The sequence below is a fragment of the Bombina bombina genome, chromosome 2, assembly GCF_027579735.1.
Source record: "Bombina bombina isolate aBomBom1 chromosome 2, aBomBom1.pri, whole genome shotgun sequence".
NCBI lineage: Eukaryota > Metazoa > Chordata > Amphibia > Anura > Bombinatoridae > Bombina > Bombina bombina.
Genome location: NC_069500.1, coordinates 925282522 through 925297122, shown reverse-complemented (window position 1 = coordinate 925297122; position 14601 = coordinate 925282522). Strand labels below are relative to the sequence as shown.

The window sequence follows — 14601 nt, the reverse complement described above, 5'->3', positions numbered from 1 at the left end:
ATTTTAACTAGGTAACTATTAAATAGTTATTAACTATTTAATAGCTATTGTACCTGGTTAAAATAATTACAAAGTTGCCTGTAAAATAAATATTAATCCTAAAATAGCTATAATGTAATTATAATTTATATTGTAGCTATATTAGGATTTATTTTACAGGTAAGTATTTATCTTTAAATAGTAATAATTTATTTAATAAGAGTTAATTAATTTCGTTAGATTTAAATTATATTTAAGTTAGGGGGGTGTTAGTGTTAGGGTTAGACTTAGCTTTAGGGGTTAATCCATTTATTATAGTAGCGATGAGCTCCGGTCGTCAGATTAGGGGTTAATAATTGAAGGTAGGTGTCGGCGATGTTAGGGAGGGCAAATTAGGGGTTAATACTATTTATGATAGGGTTAGTGAGGCGGATTAGGGGTTAATAACTTTATTATAGTAGCGCTCAGGTCCGCTCGGCAGATTAGGGGTTAATAAGTGTAGGCAGGTGGAGGCGACGTTGAGGGGGGCAGATTAGGGGTTAATAAATATAATATAGGGGTTGGCGGTGTTAGGGGCAGCAGATTAGGGGTACATAAGGATAACGTAGGTGGCGGCGCTTTGCGGTCGGCAGATTAGGGGTTAATTATTGTAAGTAGCTGGCGGCGACGTTGTGGGGGGCAGGTTAGGGGTTAATAAATGTAATACAGGGGTCGGCGGGGTTAGGGGCAGCAGATTAGGGGTACATAAGTATAACGTAGGTGGCGGTCGGCAGATTAGGGGTTAAAAATTTTTAATCGAGTGGCGGCGATGTGGGGGACCTCGGTTTAGGGGTACATAGGTAGTTTATGGGTGTTAGTGTACTTTAGGGTACAGTAGTTAAGAGCTTTATGAACCGGCGTTAGCCCAGAAAGCTCTTAACTCCTGCTATTTTCCGGCGGCTGGAGTTTTGTCGTTAGAGCTCTAACGCTCACTTCAGAAACGACTCTAAATACCGGCGTTAGAAAGATCCCATTGAAAAGATAGGATACGCAATTGACGTAAGGGGATCTGCAGTATGGAAAAGTCGCGGCTGAAAAGTGAGCGTTAGACCCTTTAATCACTGACTCCAAATACCAGCGGGCGGCCAAAACCAGCGTTAGGAGCCTCTAACGCTGGTTTTCACGGCTACCGCCGAACTCTAAATCTAGGCCTAAGTTTAATAATAAATATCAACCCCTCCCATATTTAATTTTATTTCTATTTTACCCTTAGTAAATTGCTATTAATATAATTTTTAATTTTTTTTTTTTAAAAATGCAATAATCCTGAAAATTTAAAAATGTATAATACTAAATCTTATACTTTTAATACTTATATACTTTATAAATATATATATATATATATATATATATATACTTTATAAAAACTGATCAAACATTGCAAAGTTTCACTGTGAAAACTATTGTAACTGATGTGTCATTCAATATTAAAAAGATAATATTGATAATTACACTTTGATAAATATTTTGTATTTTCAAACTATCAGATTAAAAAAAATAAATCTAGTGTTATAAGGTGATTTAAATATTTTAATAGTATTTTACTGACTTTGTTATATATCATAGATTTAGCCTATATGATAATTTATATTATTGTATGTTTTTATTTACTAGTGTGTTTTTTATTGAGCGTTAGCTGGAGAACTGTTTGTTGCACTGTCTTATAACAACATTTTTATATAAGAACACAGTGAATTGAGTATAACATTGAAGAGCTCAGTGACTTTAAACATGGTACTGTCATAGGATGCCACCTTTCAGTTTGTAAAATTTCTGCCCTACTAGATCTGCCCCGGTCAACTATAAGTGCTATTATTGTGAAGTGGAAGCGTCTATCAGCAACAACTGCCCAGCCATCAAGTGGTAGACAAGGCAAACTCACAAAGCAGCACCACTTGGTGCTAAAGCACCAAACAAGTACAAGTGATCTATCATATGTTGCATTACTCACTATAGAGTTCCAAACAGCCTCTGGAAGCAGCATTAAAGGGACAGTCTACACCAGAATTTTTATTTTTAAAAAAGATAGATAATCCCTTTATTAACCATCGCCCAGTGTGCATAACTAACACAGTTATATTAATATATGTTTTACCTCTGTGATTACCTTGCATATAAACCTCTGCAGACTTCCCCCTTATCTCAGTGCTTTTGACAGACATGCAGTGTAGCCAATCAGTGCAGACTCCTAAATAACTCCACGGGAGTGAGCACGATGGTATCTATATGATGCACATGAACTAACACTGTCTATCTGAAAAACACTCTGAGCTAAGAGGCGGTTTTCAATGGTTTAGAAATCAGTTTGAGCCTACCTAGGTTTAGCTTTTCAAAAATATCACCAAGGGAACAAAGGAAATTTGAGGATAAAAGTAAATTAGAAAGTTGTTTAAAATTGCATGCCCTATCTGAATCATGAAAGTTTAAGAACAGTGCATCGGGAGCTTCGTGAAACAGGTTTCATGTCCAAAATGCTGTACATAAGCCTGAGACACATGAGTGGTGTAAAGCAGTGTTTCTCAACCGCGGTCCTCAAGTAGCCCAAACAGGTCAGGTTTTCATTATAGCTGAACCAGTGCACAGGTAAAGTAATCAGCTGAGCAGTAACGCCATGGTTACAAAGTTGCTCTCACCCATCAGCTGATTATTTCACCTGTGCACTGGTTCAGCTATAATGAAAACCTGGACTGTTGGGGGTACTTGAGGACTGCGGTTGGGAAACAATGGTTTAAAGCGCACTGCTACTGGACTCTGGTGCATAGGAAACGTGTTCATGAGGAACTATGCTTCACTATATATTTAGCTTTGATCAACATCATTTCTGCAAGTAAAAAAAAAATGTCATGTGTCTCCTCAAAAATGTGGAATATAATTGTTTTCTATGATACATATGAAAAAGTACCATCCAAACATACTTTTGTATATATATATTTCCAAGTAATAGATCCGCACTCGCTGGACTTTCAGAAAACAATAGTTTATTGTGACAGTGATGTTTCGGGAGTCAACTGTCCATCTCATCAGTCTGATGAAGGGGACAGTTGGCTCCCAGAAAACGTCATTGTACACAATAAACTATTGTTTTTTGAAAGTCCAGCGAGTGCGGATCTATTACTTGGAATTGGATATTGCTGTTCCTGACACCCTGGCTCGTATCTTAAGAGGTGAGAGTGCAAATCCCCATGAAATTTCGGATATATATATAGTTTACCTGAAGTCTATACTAGAAATGTTGATTCATTTTAATCTAATTCATTGTTAGCAGTTTTTTTTTAGTTCCCACCAAGCTGACTGATACGAACTTCTGACGTGCTATTCATAGAGAAAGACCGTGGCAGCAAGCATTGTTTATTGAGGACAAGAATGTGCATTTTTCTAGTACAATTTTAAAATTCCCCTTTTAGATGATTAAAAAAGAAACAATTGTTTACAATAAAAATGAAAAGTTCATGCGATATTGTTTAACATATAGTTTTTTGCAAGGATTACTAATGCTCTGAAAATGCATTCTCTTCATTAATGCAAACGTCCATTTAACAAAGTTGCTTCATAACATATAAGTGAATCTTCATGTCTGCTTTTTACTTGGATTACAATAATATAATTCATTTCTTGAAAATGCCAAGATTCAGTTTGTGAAAGCCCCAATGATCATTATGAAGGGACTTCCCCTGATATTTTACGGAGGTGTCTGTCCTTGCTCAGTAAAGAAGTGGGTGGTCACATCATATAAATACACACACCAAGGAATGATGTTACCACTGGTACTTGAAAACTGATTTTCAGACATAAACCCAGCAATGGACAGAACATTTGTCATCGTATTCTGCTCAGTGCTCTTATTTGGAGCATGTGTTCAAGGTAAGAGTCATTTGTATATTATAGAAATGATTAATTTTACAGCATTCATGTCAATGATTTTTCAATACTTTAGTATATGAAGAAAAAAAATATATACTGTAATTCAAAGTGTAGCATTATAGCTGACTTTAAAAAGCATAATTGAGATGCTGATATATTATTGTTATTATTAATAATAATGTATAGCAGGTGTTAAATCTGTGCTACAGGTAGGTGAATTCATAAAACTTTATTGAAAATAATTCAGTAACACAAACACAAAGAAGTCATTACACAATAGGCTGAATTGAGAAAAAAATCTAAATCATATATCTAAATAATATATCACAAGTGGTAAATTGAAATACATTTTTCAGTTCATTATTTTATCTTGCAATGTCCTTATTATTCTACAGCATTAAGGAAACATATATTGGTTACAACTAATAGACAAACTTTGTAACAATAAAAAACACAATATTTATTTTTTATAACAATGAAATAATTGTGTTGCTTTTTTTCTTTTTTAAGGAATGTCTCCATTTGGGAATGGCCGGTGCAAGTGTAGAGATGGAGGAACTGATAAAATTAATTTAGCATCTATAGCAAAAGTAGAACTGTTTCCAGCAACAACCAACTGTCCACGTGCAGAAATAATGTAAGTGTTTTCTAAAATTTAAGAGACATTAAACTCAAATTGGCTTTGCATAAAATGTTTAATTTTGTTGCCTTAGAAAAATGTTGAAATGTGTTTGTAATTGAATTGTGTGTATGGGGTTCCAACTGCCCAGAAAGGATAGAGGGCATCATGCAGTATTCAGATACTGACCCTGCAACATTCTTTATATTGATGCTTGTTCAGAGCACAAGATAATTTAATTAGTAGCAGCAAATGAGATAAGATAAACATATTGTGAATTTTTTTTAAAGGTGTATGTTCAGTTTCTTTGGATTCAAATTAGATTGCAATAGAAATAAATATGTTTCAATGTATATGTAATAATGAAGTTAAACAATAGAGAAATAAAATAAAACAATATGAAACAATGAAACAGCAATACAATGCAATATATATTTTATGTAATTTTTATTTTTTTATTTTTACCAGCACCTCTCATTTTTTTACAACACATTTAAAATTACCTTTTAGAAATTATAGTGTTTATTCACAAAATGTCTGTGAATTAAAATATCCATATATTACTTGTTCTGATACAGCATACACATCTTTAAAATAGATACATATCCTTCATTTAAAAGAATTAAAGGGATAGTAAACCCCCAAATTTTCTTTTATGATTCAGATAGAACATACAATTTTAAATAACTTTCCAATTTAATTATATTATCAAATTGTCTTTATTCTCTTGTTATCCATTGCTGAAGGGACAGCATTGCACTACTGACAGGAAGCTCAAAATATCTATTTAGCCAATCACAAGAGACAAATGTGTGCAGACACCAATTAGCAGCAGCTCCCACTAGTGTATGATATGTGCGTATTATTTTTTTAACAAGGGATACTAAGAGAACGAAGCACATTTGAAAAAGTGAATTGTAACGTGTCTTAAAATGACATGCTCTATCTGCATCATGCAAGTTTAAGTTTGACTTTCCTATCCCTTTAAGCTTGATTGTTCCTTTCCAGAAAAAGCACTTAGTGATGAACATCCTGTTTGGTTGGGTAATATGTTACTATTTTGTGAAATTGAGGAAGTAGCAGTTGAGGTATTGATAACTAAATACAGTGTTCTGAGCTTCGATAACTCAATTTAAATATACTTTTAAAGGTAGGATAAATACCTTTAAATAAATATTAATTACCTTCTTGGTTTAAATTAAAAAAACAATAAAGGGATATTAAAAAGTGCTACTTTGGTAAGATAAAATATGTTAAATCAAAATAAATCTAAAAAGATTGTGTAAAAAAACAGCAAATAACTTACTGGTTTTCTTGCAAAATTAGCACTTAGAAATTCTCAGTGTAGCCCCTGCCCCCAGTGTTTTAAGAGAGATTTTATTCTGTCAATTCTAGGCATGAGCAAATCTGACTCCCTTTTATCTAGTCTATTCACTAGACTAGAAGTTTTATGACATAAGGCTAAGATAAAACTTCCTGTAAAGGTCTCCTCCTCCTTGTAGACTTGACAGGAAGCACAAATGTAGTGTAAAATAATAAATATACAGTAAATTCAATTTAAATTGACGAATAATACATATGGCAATGATTGCTTTTTGTATTACAACAATGAAACAGACTATCTAACATCCCTTTAAGGGTTTCCTTATACACACACAAATAATTTTATATAGTCTTATAATGTATATGATTTCAAGTTCCAAAACTCACTCATTACTCAACAAAAGACAAAATAATGTCTTGTCAAAAATTGCTCAGCCTTCAGCAATAGCTGTTATACAGGATATGAATGTGTTGCTATATAAAAAAAAACTGTTAATGTTTTGATATAAAGGTAACAGAGGAAATAAAAAAATAATATACATATATCCTCAGTCAAATTATTTTATAAAACTGATGGAGTGAGTGTGCTGTGTATTAAAGGAACAATAAAGTCATAATTAGACATTCATGATTTAGACAGAGCATACAATTTGAAACAACTTTCCAATTTACTTCTATTATTTAATTTGCTTCCTTCTCTTGTTATCCTTTGCTGAAAGGTTTATCTAGGAAAGCACCGAAGCAGCAAAGAACCTAGGTTCTAGCTGCTTATTGGTGGCTGCATATATATTCAATTTGCCATTGGCTCACCCATGTGCTCAGTTAGAAACCATTAGTGCGTTGCTGCTCCTTCAACAAATGATACCAAGAGAATGAAACAAATTTGATAATAGGAGTAAACTGGAAACTTGTTTAAAATTCAATGCTCTACCTAAATCATGAAAGAAAATTTTTGAGTTTCATGTCCCCTTAACTATACTGAATAATACATTTATTTTGTAAACTTAGCATGTGTCACTTTTCATTTAGCTGCATTCTGCATAAATTGTAATATGCACATGCATAAGTAACAAACATTTATAGCAAGAAAGAAAAATAAAAAATATATATATATATATTTTTTTTGGTTGCAGTGCTACAATTAAGACGGGAGTAGAAATTTGTCTCAAACCAAATTCCAGAAAAGTCAACAAAATAATTTTTACAATTAAGAAGAAACGTCAAGCTTTAAAAGTGTGACAAACAGGCAGCATTGTGCCACATGAAATGTAAGTATTTAACATGTATATTTACTACTGATCTATTTCTTGATAATTCACATCTTTTCACCTTTTCATTTAAATGCCAGCTTGAGTGTTTTTTTCCCATGGGTTATCCATAAAATCATATGTTGTTTTTCAGCTGATTATGTACTTTCAATTGTATAATGCAACAAAATGGCTTTATAAAATGTCAGTAACACATATGACAAACAACACCATGCATGCCATTTTTGTGCACTTTGCAATCAGACCCTAATGGTTTCACATTATTTATCAATTGCCTTTCCAAAGAAGGTATTTAGAATTGTGCCTCCCCCTTTTTAAAAAAAAAAAAATAACTAAAATATATTTATTTTGTATTTATTTACCTATGCCCACATACTGACATATTTAGCAGTTACTAAGAAATATCAATGTTTGTATTGCTGTAGTGAAAATAATAGTTCCCCTGGGTTACTACTGAAATCACTGGCATTATGAAATATTTATGTTTATTACTATTTTATGTTTTAGTATTTGCCATTATTTTGTCAGTCACCTGACAGATAGAGAGAGACTAAAAAAAACTATTTTTGAAGAGTCAACTGTGCACTCTCATCCCATTTATCTCATGGGAAGAAAAAGAACCTGGGCTTTTGATCTCCAATTTAAAAAAATGGGGAACAATTATCTGATTTCAAAAGTGAGATCACTGGTGTGAAGCGGGGGGGGGGGGGTAATGTCACCTTTAGAGCCAATATTACTCTGAAAAATAGTTGACAGATAATTGCTTTTCCTTTTGCACTATTCTGCCATTGTAGTAGATGCCTTTATGTGTGGTGTTATATTTGTGCCACTTAACTAATCTTTAGGGACTTAAATATTTATCTCCAGTCCAGTGATCTGATCAAACCAATTTTTAATAGAAACTATAGGCCTTTTATTTTCTAAGTGATTTTAAGTTGTTTCTTTTATATTGCATGATAGAGGATTACTGTGTTTACACATGAGCTAAATCTGGTGAACCTTTAGCGACAAATAACTAAACCACTGATCCCTGTAAGTTATGTGGTACAGTATTTATATGTTTTCCATCACTTAAAGGGACATAAAACCCAATTTTTTTCTTTCATGATTCAGATAGAACATTCCATTTTAAACAACCTTCCAATTTACTTCTATTATCAAAGTCTTTGTTTCCTTGTTATCCTTTGTTGGAAAGTTCAGGAGCATGCACGTGTCTGCAGCACTATGGCAGCAGTTTTGCAGCAATGTTGTACATTAGCAAGAGCACTAGAGGGCAGCACTATTCCCTATCATGTAGTGCTGCAGACATGGATATTTCTTTAACAAAGAATAACATGAGAACTAAGCAAATTTGATAATAGAAGTAAATGGGAAACTTTAAAAAATGTTATTCTCTATCTGAATCATGAAATAAAAACATTGAGATCCATGTCCCTTTAAGGAAATAACAATGGTAAAAGTAGTAAAATACATGTACAGGTATTTATTTATATTTATTTATTTTACAGGTAAGAACGATTAGAAGAACATTAAAACAAAACATCAAAAATACAAGAAGATTGAGATTTAATGAAATCTGAAAATGTTTCATGAAAAACTAAGATAAATAATACAAATAATTTATTTATTAAAGCTGAAAACTTTATGCAGATTAAAAAAAAACAAAAAAAAACTGAAAATCAATGTCAACACATAGATTTGAAAAAAAATAATATTTGTTTCTTTTTTTCATTACATTTTTTAAATAAATGTTCTGGAAAATTATGTAGATAATTTAGAAAAATATTTTTGTAGAAGAATGAACCCCATTTAAATGTTTAAAGTTTAAGTGCAAATATGTTTTTATTTAAAACAAAGAATTATATATGTAAATATTTTCAATAAAAAGACATTTTATGTTTCCATTATTTTTGCTTTCACTCTCTTTTTAAAAAGTAAGTACAGAGTTTTATAAATACCTGCATCAAAGACCGGACATCCAGGTTTCAATTTAGAATTTAAGATAAAAAAATGATTATTTTTTTTTTCTCAATCCATGATAACAGTTTTAGGGGAAATATGTCTGTCCTCACTAGAGACCCATTTCTAGAGTTTATAAATCGCTAATGGACACTAAAGTTACAATTAAACTTTCATGATTTTTTATTTCCCTTATCAAGTATTTAAATATGCCCTCTTTCTACTGAATATGTACAAAAGTATATACGTACATGTGTCTGTAACTTGCCAATTGCTTTTACACTGTGGTCGGATTCTGAAATTTAAAAAACAGGTTCTGGTGTGGGATTCTAAAATTTAAGCAACAGATTCTCTAACTTCTCTATAATACACAGTTTCTAAATTTTAGGAACATGTTCTTAAAGGACCAGTAAATACATTAGGTTTGCATAAACAATAACACTTCATTCTAAACTTCAAATGACTAGTAGATTTTTTTCTAACACATTTCAGTTATGTCTATTTTTAATCCTCCTGCATCATGTGACAGCCATCAGCCAATCACAAATGCATTATGTGAATTCTTGCACATGCTCAGTAGGTGCTGGTGACTCAAAAAGTGTAAATATAAAAAAGACAGTGCACATTTTGTTAATGGAAGTAAATTGGAAAGTTGTTAAAAAAAGCATGTTTAATTTTGACTTGAAGGTCCCTTTAAGAACTGGTGAGAACAGGCTAAATCCCACCATAGCTTTTACGTGATACAGAGGGAAGAAATTATGAAAACTGAAATCTGTCATAACAAAATCTACTACTTATTTCAAATGAAGTGTTGTTGCATTGCTTTTTTATTATGCATTTGTTTATTTTACAATTCTACTTTTTGTAATGGTCTTTGGAATTATCAATCAAGAAACAATCTGATAAATATTTATTTGTGGTACATTGGGAGAGAGGCCTAGAGTCTTTGCAAACTTTGTTGAAGTGGTGTTCTACATTAAAACAATCTTAATCGAGAATAGCTCAAATGATATATTTTATGTGTATATCAGAAATGGCTGCTAACATACCAGATCACTAGAAGAAGTGTCATAGGTTGTGAGTGTGCTGGATTTTGATGCATAATGATTTAAATGTGTACTGTCAAGATATAAAGGGTTAATAGGGAAAATAATTACCGGTAACTACTAATTTTTCCAGTGCACTCCTCCATATAAAAGTTACATTTTTAAAAATCCAGGGGGGAAATGAAATGTGTCAGTTCCACATTTGTATCCGCATCAAAAATACATTTCACAGTACAGTTACACTCATGGTCTAATAAAAAATATTTGTAAAAAAATTGCCTAAGAAAGTTATAAGGGCTCAAAGATATAAAGTCCCAGGTGTTAGAACAAAAAAAAGCCTGCAAAGGACTTTAACAAAGAGATACCGGTACATACATATGCATGCCTATATATGTATTTGTGTGTATGTATATATATATATATACATATGTATTTATGTATTTATATGTGTATATATGTAGTTACAGACATATATACACACATAAATACATATGTAGATATCAAGGTTTAGCACAAGCACTCACTGGACTTGAAGAAGGATAAATAAAAACTATTTATTCCATATACAAACAAGTGTACTTGATATTTGATACAACCTTGATATTGATCTTTCTATAGAACCCTGGCCAAATTGGAATCTATTGTCTGTGGGAGTGTACTTATTCCAGTGGATTATAATACAAGTGCATTGAAGGCCTTTGCAGTCAAGTACCTGAAAACATGAAAAAACATATTTATGCAATATTCATATATAATAAAGTATTTAACTGTGCCTGTACTGTAAATATTTCACGTTCCAATGTTCTTCATATAGGGGAATATATTCTAAGTATTTTAAATATACATTCTTATATATGTATATACTGTATCTATACCTATATATAATTTTATCCAGTTGTGATTTTATCTTAGCTGTGAGCTAGCTGGTGAGTGCTGGGTGTTTCTATGTGTTGTATTACTTTTTATTTGTAATCTCCCTTGGTTCTTGCACCCATTCCGGACTGGGGTTAACTGCCTGTGGCTCTGGTGACATCACAGCTTTTTTGGAGTGCTATTTAGCACCCAGGGCTGGATGTTACTGAGTCACAGGATGTGTACCTGATCCGGTCTTGGAGTGCAGTTCCCTTCCATGTTTTGTATTTTCTATGGGTGATTACAGCCACCTGTGCACCCCTTCTTTGTTCTCAGTTTGTTTGGCTTTGTGAACTCGCATGATGGTGTGCCTGTGTTAGGGACTCAGGCTAAGGAAAGGACCTTGACGTGGTGCCTGAGCTTTCCCATTTGGCCAGATGCGGTGACTAACCTTTCCAGTTGTGATTTTATCTTAGCTGTGAGCTAGCTGGTGAGTGCTGGGTGTTTCTATGTGTTGTATTACTTTTTATTTGTAATCTCCCTTGGTTCTTGCACCCATTCCGGAATGGGGTTAACTGCCTGTGGCTCTGGTGACATCACAGCTTTTTTGGAGTGCTATTTAGCACCCAGGGCTGGATGTTACTGAGTCACAGGATGTGTACCTGATTCGGTCTTGGAGTGCAGTTCCCTTCCATGTTTTGTATTTTCTATGGGTGATTACAGCCACCTGTGCACCCCTTCTTTGTTCTCAGTTTGTTTAGCTTTGTGAGCTCGCATGATGGTGTGCCTGTGTTAGGGACTCAGGCTAAGGAAAGGACCTTGACGTGGTGCCTGAGCTTTCCCATTTGGCCAGATGCGGTGACTAACCTTTCCAGTTGTGATTTTATCTTAGCTGTGAGCTAGCTGGTGAGTGCTGGGTGTTTCTATGTGTTGTATTACTTTTTATTTGTAATCTCCCTTGGTTCTTGCACCCATTCCGGAATGGGGTTAACTGCCTGTGGCTCTGGTGACATCACAGCTTTTTTGGAGTGCTATTTAGCACCCAGGGCTGGATGTTACTGAGTCACAGGATGTGTACCTGATTCGGTCTTGGAGTGCAGTTCCCTTCCATGTTTTATATATATATATATGTATATATTTTTTTTTATGTGAGCAGTATTTTAAGTATGTGTGTTGTATGCTGTATTTAGGGGATAGGAGACACAGCCTTCCATACAATTAAAATAATCTTACGGCAATAACTCTTCATATATAAGGCTAGATTACAAGCGGAGTGCTTTTTAATTTTCCAGCTCAAGTGTTAACTGCCCTAGAAGTAAGCTTTTTGTGTGTCGGGTTGAAAGTAAATAGTTTTTGCTCTTGCGCTAACCCGACGCGCTTAAACAGCCGAAACTGATAATATTGCGTGCAAAAACCTATTCCCCCATAGAAGTTAATAGAGCAAAAATGTAAGAAAAAAACTAACACCTTTCTTGCGCACAAACCCAATTGCATAGTCTCAAGTGCGCAAACCCGACATGAAAATGTAAATATCTCACATTCCAATGTTCTTCAAATAGGAGAATATGTTCTATTTATTCATAATTTCTAAATATATCTGATGTTTTTTTTGCACAAATATATATTAAAACATCTCTCTCTCTCTCTCTCTCTCTCTCTCTCTCTCTCTCTCTCTATGTATATATATATATATATATATATATATATATATATATATATATATATATATACATATACTTATATATACATGAATATATATAGGTATAGCTATAAACAGATATATATATGAATATCTTTTAACAAATACTGGGAACATATTCTGTTATGTGCAGAACGTTGGAATGTGACATATTTACAGTAAATACATGGTATAACACTTTATTAAATATGAATATTGCATAAATATGCTTTTCCTGTTTTCATCTACTTAACAGCAATGGCCTCCAATGCACTTATATATATGTGTACATATGTATTTATGTGTTTATATGTATATATGTCTGTAAATACATATATACACATATAAAACATAAATACATTTGAACACACACACACACATATATACAGGGCCGCCACTAGAAATTTTGGGGCCCCTGACTTAACCATTGATCAGGGCCCCCCCCCCCTCCTTTGACGTGCACATTTTTGACCAAGTGACTAAAACGTTTATGCACTTTATTCTTAAGTGTCTATTTAAATTGGAATTGTTGTAAAGGTAGTAACATACAAACTCATACACTGAAACACACACACACACACTCACACATAAGGATTCACATATAGACACTCTAGCAGACACGCAAAGAAACACACTCAGACACAGACACTCAACACTTGTTTACATTGACCTGACAAGTAATGAGGTAAACTACAGTTTTGTGAAAAAATGAGAGATTTAGAAAACAAAATATGATTATATTTTTTGCAAAGGAAGATGCCAACTAAATGATGACAACAGCATGCAGTGGCTGAAAGGAAGGGCTCTGAACTGCCTAAACTATAATTTAAAGGTTAAATGGTGGATTGGTGATTTCCGGAAAGGTCTTATTAGTCTCAAAGTCTGTAAAAAGATGTGAATAATCAGTAGTAAGGTCAAAATGTCCTAAAAAGGAACAGACAATGTTTATGTGCATAGTGGTTTAGTGCACACTCAGAAATCCTCTTAAATGCTGATACTTTACTCCTTGTAATAGCAATTCCCATGCTCAATTAGCACTCTGCTGTAGTACCCACTGGTGGCTGCCAAAATGTAAAAAAAAAAAAAAAAAAAAATTTTTTTTTTTTAAGTTCTTGCCTCATGGGGCCCCCCTGGCCCATTGGGCCCCTGACAGGAGTCACCTCTGTCACCCCCTGATGGCGGCCCTGCATATATATATATATATATATATATTAGGGTTGCACCGATACGATACTAGTATCAGTATCGGTGCCGATACCAAGTATTTGCATGAGTACTTGTACTCGTGCAAATGCACCGATACTTAAACCGATACCTCCACTTCCTACCCATACATCATCTTGTGCCGTTTTTCAAACTGCATGTTCCCATTTCATTTAAGCTGGAGTGGAAACTTAACTAAAACTTGTTCACTTCTGTTCTGCCAATACAAATTGCTGTTATTTGTATTATTATACGTCAGAGCAGTGCTCCAAAAGCCGCTACTATACACCTTGTTCAGGCAAACCCTTGAAGTACTGGGCAGTTAATAAACTGAGATTTCCAGCTCTGGCTAAAATGGCCCAAAAATATATTTCTGCCCCATGCAGTAGTGTGAAAAGTGAAAGACTGTTCAGCTTAGTGTCAAACGTCCTTACTGATAGCAGAAACAGAATTATAGCTGAACATGCAGAGATGCTTCTGTTCATTAAAAAGAACTTGCCACTAACCTTTAAAAAATATTCAAATAGCTAGATTGCCTGTTATACTGCTAGTTCTCATCTTGAACAAGTATGTTCAAAACATAATGTACTCTGAGGACTGGGAATAAAAAGCAGCCCTGGAAAAATATGAAGACCAGTCCTATTTTCTGTTGAGTCAGAAGAATTCAAATACCCCATTTTTCTCAAAGGGGATTACTGGGACACTCCTTTCCCAATATTTTTTCCAGAATTAAATTATATTACTTTGTATTAAATACAAATGTCAGATTGATGT

General features: G+C 33.6%; 1 long non-coding RNA gene across 1 annotated transcript; it reads left to right on the top strand.

Annotated features, from left to right (window-relative positions):
* Positions 1 to 3813: 3813 nt before the first annotated feature.
* On the top strand, positions 3814 to 8853 carry LOC128648112 (uncharacterized). The gene is made up of 4 exons (XR_008400512.1): positions 3814 to 3879; positions 4390 to 4516; positions 6955 to 7089; positions 8598 to 8853. It is a non-coding gene; the product is annotated as an uncharacterized LOC128648112 (long non-coding RNA).
* Positions 8854 to 14601: the final 5748 nt, after the last annotated feature.